The 4848-nt window shown below is 33.6% G+C and overlaps 1 long non-coding RNA gene across 2 annotated transcripts; it reads left to right on the top strand.

Annotated features, from left to right (window-relative positions):
- The first annotated feature begins 267 nt into the window (after window positions 1-267).
- Window positions 268-4495, top strand: LOC140036921 (uncharacterized). Of its 2 annotated transcripts, none has more exons than XR_011840528.1 (2): window positions 268-2177; window positions 3657-4495. It is a non-coding gene; the product is annotated as an uncharacterized lncRNA (long non-coding RNA). The 2 variants fall into 2 exon arrangements; XR_011840527.1 differs by having other exon boundaries at window positions 3647-4495.
- Window positions 4496-4848: the final 353 nt, after the last annotated feature.

Here is a 4848-nt window from a genome sequence, read left to right as displayed (position 1 = left end):
ATAGTTAGTGTTTATGTTTATTTATTTTAATAAATTAGGTTCATCATTTTCCTTTTTAAAACATTTTTGCATTAAATTTCTGAAAAAGAAAATTCTCAATAAAAATTTATTTTTAAGCTTTTCAAACTCAATTTCTTCCAAATAATAATGAAATTTTTGTAAGGCAATTTGTTTTGAGAAACAAAAAAAATAAAAATAAAAAAGAAAAAGATAGGTGAAAGCCATGCATAGTAGCTAAGTGGGATAGGTGAGCATTAGCCATGTGATTTTGGCATTTTGCACACCACAACATGCAAAGGCTAGGTGGCTAGGACAGGTGAAGTTAAAGGAAAAATCTGAAAAAAGAAAAGGGAGAAGCTTCGGCTGGGTAAGGAAAAAGGGAAGAGAAAAAGAGGGTTTTGGGGTTGAGAAAGGAGGAAGAAAAAGGCTGCGGGGAGGGGAAGAAAGAAAAAAGAAAGACCGACAGAACCTCGAAAATCTGGGGAGCAAGAAAGAAAGAAAGAGCTACGGGCAGGGGAAAAAGAAAGAAAAGGGAGGAGGAAAAGAGGGTTTTGGGGGCTGAGAAAGAAAAAGAGAGAGGAAAAAAAGAAGGTTGCAGGGGCTAGGCAAGGAGGAAAGAGAGGAAGAGGAAAAAGGAAACAAACAAGGGAGGAGGAGAAGGAGCATCTGAGGAGAGTGAGAAAGAGAGAGATTGGGGTGGTAGAAAGGAAGAACCAGGGAAATTGAAAAATAAAGCAAGAAAGAAAGGAGGAGAGGGGAGCTTCGGGGGAAGAAGAAACAAGCAAGGGAAGAGAAGGAAAAAGGAAAAGAGAAGAGAAAGGAAGGAGGAGGGGAAGTCTGGGATGATCAGAGAGGAAAAACAGGAAGAAAAATGAAAGGAAGAAAGAAAAGATAGAAAAGAGGGAAGAGGGAAAATTTTTTGCAGTTCAGGCTGATTTTCTGTCACTTTTGGAGGTAATTTTCTCCACTGAATCGGCCTCTTCTTGGATGTTTTAAGAGATCTAGGATATCTATGAAGTGAGGGAACAAATTTTCATTCAGAAATTATTTTCGGAAAATGCCTCAAAATCCTTTGAATTAAACCCTCAACTTACTGGGTCGTCATCACTGGTTTCCACTGGCGCACCTTCGAAAATCCGGCAGATCCATCTAAGTCCTTTTCTTTGGTCTTCCCACGCTTTGTTTCATGATTAAGGTAATATTCTCATCCTTTTCCAGTTAGATATTTTTAGATTTTGAACAGAAACGTTGAGATTTTTGCTGCTGTTTTTTTTTTTTGTTTTCTTGTTTGTTCGCTTTCTGCTGTCTTCTTTTTCCCCATGTTCCCACAAGACATTAGTTTAAAATCCCCTTTACTTCAGTGGATGTTGATTTCATGTGCTTGAGTGTTTAGATTTTGTATGTGTTTGGACTTGAATCTCGACAGAGCTGTATACATAGTAGACCCATGAACTGAGTTAAGAAAATGCAACAATCATTCGAATCTGATGCGTGGAAATCTCTTTTGCATTTGGATGATTAAGAGCATTGTAACATGTTTTGCCTAAATGTTTGCTTCCCCCCCCACGTAAGAAATTCTAAAGTTTCACTAGTCGGAAGTTATGTTTGATTGTGTTGAATCAGTTGCCAGCGAAAAAAGAAGGAAGAAAGTCGCAGAAAGCTTCAATTGCAGACTGCTTCTTCGAGGCTTTGTATGCAGAACTTTTAAAAATTACATTTGAACCCCTCAAGTTTTCACTATGGCCCAAAAGTATGGAAAATCAATCAATTTTATCCTTTTGAAATTCAATCATCTCCTTATGGTTTTAACCATGTTTTAAGCAAGTCTCATTTTCTGGTTTAGAAGATAATTAGAGCTTAATTAGTTTTTAGAACTTTAATTTGCATTTGCTTTGATTTCAACCCCTAAAGTTTGTAATAATAAAAATTTGACTCCATAAATTTTCTCAATTGTTTGTAATTAAGTCTTTGTTGTTTGATTTCTCAAATAGAAGTTGCATTTATTTTTTGATTATTCATTATATTCCATTTGAATGCCTTAATTGATAGACTGCATATTTATTTTCATCTCCTTATGATTTATTTATTAAATAAATTGGTACCTTGATGATTTTTGTTGATTTTTGGAGCTTTAAATAGGGTAAATCCAAACCAATTAGCTACTACTTCAAGGGGAGGTATTTTATTTTAAATCCTATATGCTCCTATGTAATTTTATGTGTGCAATTGCATGTTTTTTTGAATATTTTTTATTTTATTTATCTATTTATTCACTTTATTTGTTTTTAATTTTGTATATTTATTTTAATTTAATTTTTGATTATTTGAAAGGCGATTAAATGGTAAATTGTAATATATAGGTTATTTTTTTATTTCATTTCATTTTTTACCCCTTTAGATTGTAGTTAGGACCCCCGAATGTAATAGTTAAGTCTTTATTCGCTTTTATTTGCTTGTGTACTTGCATGCTTGTATGTTTACATGTTTACTCACTTTCTTAGAGTCGTTGCATCTAGATATCATGCTTATGTGTTATGTGTTCTATGTGATTTATGTGTTTACTTGCTTTTATTATATTTTATATGATTTATTTGATTATAATAAATATATAACGTCACTACACTAGTCCAACGCTAGTTGTACCTCTCTTTTTTCCGATTTCTCACTAGTCCAATGCTAGTGAGAACTTATAGACATGGGTTAGTCCAATGCTAGATCCTTAGGGACCGTCCACTCGCTAGATCACGTTTGTGTGACAATCACTACATTTCATGCACATTTTCTATTTTTTTTAGGATCTTTACCATTTGCATGATATTTTCCCTATATATATAGCCCTTATCCCTATGTTTGCATCCATGTAGTAACCTTCAAATTTGAAAAGTTTTATAGGTAAATTAAGAAAATTTTTCGACTAAATCATGCAACTAGTCTTGGTTAGGTTGAAAGGATATCTTGAATTTTATTCTTACCTTCCCTTTCTTCAACCGTGACTCCCGAGTTCTTTTCTCTTGATTTTCGCAGATTTGGAGTCATTTAAAAAGGATTTTTTTTATTTTTATTTAAAATTCATTTTGGATAACTTGGTACACCTTAACTGAATACCAAGTGACGACTCCTATTTTTTCTTCCTTTTTAGACTTTTATTTTTGGGTCAAAATCGTCGCACTTTTTAAGTCCCATTTAGGCCCATTTTCTTTATTTAATCTCTACAAATCAAAAACTCATTTTCACTCAAAATTAATCAAAATTCAATTTTATAAACCCGTAACATTATTTATTTTTCAAAAAATGGGGTGTGACACTATGTAATAATATCAATGAAATGAATGTTAATATGCAATTATTTAAAAATTTTGAAAAACTTCTCAAACTCCTGATCCTTCCCCTCTTTCTTTAACCTGTGAGGAAAAGAAAACACATTAAAATTTAAATTAGGAGGAGGTACATCTATATCAATTACAACATGATCATTTTGGCTTTCTTTTACTCATTTAATTGCCTGCTCCGTATCTTTTTTATCACTTGAATTTCCAACATTAGGTCCCTCAACCATTTTATCATTTCTAAGAGTGATAGTGTTAATCTCAGTCTTTAGATTTTGATGATTACAAAACAAATGGATGCTACTAATCTCTCCTCAAAGACCTTTTCAGAATTGAAGCAAATTAGGTTCAAAAATTAAGCGCAATTGAAAGAGGCAAAAATTGCTGAAGCTGTCGGACGCACGTAAAGATTGGATCGGACGTCTGACAATTATTGAGGAACTTCGGACGCATGAAGAACTTCATCACCGGACGTCCAAAAAAATTAAAATATTTTTCCTAAGCTCATTGACCTCGATCGGACGTAAAATATCACAGCACCGGACGTCCGATATTCTGCGCAACACTTCGGACATAGAGCATTGGAGGTACCGAACGTCCGAAAGCATTGAAGAAAAATTCTCAATTTTATTATCTACTTTCGGACACAAATTATGAAGCCACTGGACGTTCGAATGAATTAAAAAAAATCTCTTTTGCTCACTGCCTGCTGTTAGACGCAAGAAACAAGATTACCGGACGTCCGACACTACTAACGGCTAGTTGACTGTTCAACTGCCTTTTATCCGTTGGAAGCATTAATGGAGGAACTTTTTGGTCTCATATAAATAGAGCAAAGTCAACCATTTCAAAATACTTTTGCACATTGAGACTATAAAAGATCAAGAGCAATTTTAGTGAGAAAATTCTTTTCAAAGAAGATTTGTACTCTTAGTTATGTGAATCTCGTATAAACTTTTCTTGTGTGACAAAATTACTTCAATAGTGTAGTTTTGTGAGGATTATCCGAGCGATAGTAAAACTTTTTAATTTGACCAAGTGTGGTTTGGGGTAAGAAGGAAGTGATCCTTTCTTTGTACACGAAGACTGCTTGTAATTGATAAACTAGAAGAAACTTGCTTTATAAAGTGATATTCAAACTCAAGAGGAGTTTGGAATTTGGTTTGCTACTCTATCTCTTTCATTTACTGTCTTGCAATATAAATTGTTTATTTTTTCTACTCACGAGCATTCGTGCTTTCTTATTGATTATTCCACTGTGTGGTCATCAAGAAAAGAAGGTAAATTTCATATTGAGCAAAAAGTGACTCATAACTTGGTTAGTTTTAATTTATCTAATTCATCTCCCCTCTTAGATTATTTTCGATCTTTATAATTGATATCAGAACTTGGTCTCCTAGAGATTAAGTTCAATCGGTTTTTGAGTAAATATGACAATCAACAATATCATATTTTTTGAGGGACAATCTGTCACTAGACCCCCAATGTTCAATGGTTCCAATTATGTGAGTTGAAAAGAAAG

This window comes from Coffea arabica, chromosome 2e (assembly GCF_036785885.1).
Source record: "Coffea arabica cultivar ET-39 chromosome 2e, Coffea Arabica ET-39 HiFi, whole genome shotgun sequence".
Classification (NCBI taxonomy): Eukaryota; Viridiplantae; Streptophyta; class Magnoliopsida; order Gentianales; family Rubiaceae; genus Coffea; species Coffea arabica.
This window is presented reverse-complemented; position numbering and strand designations above follow the sequence as displayed.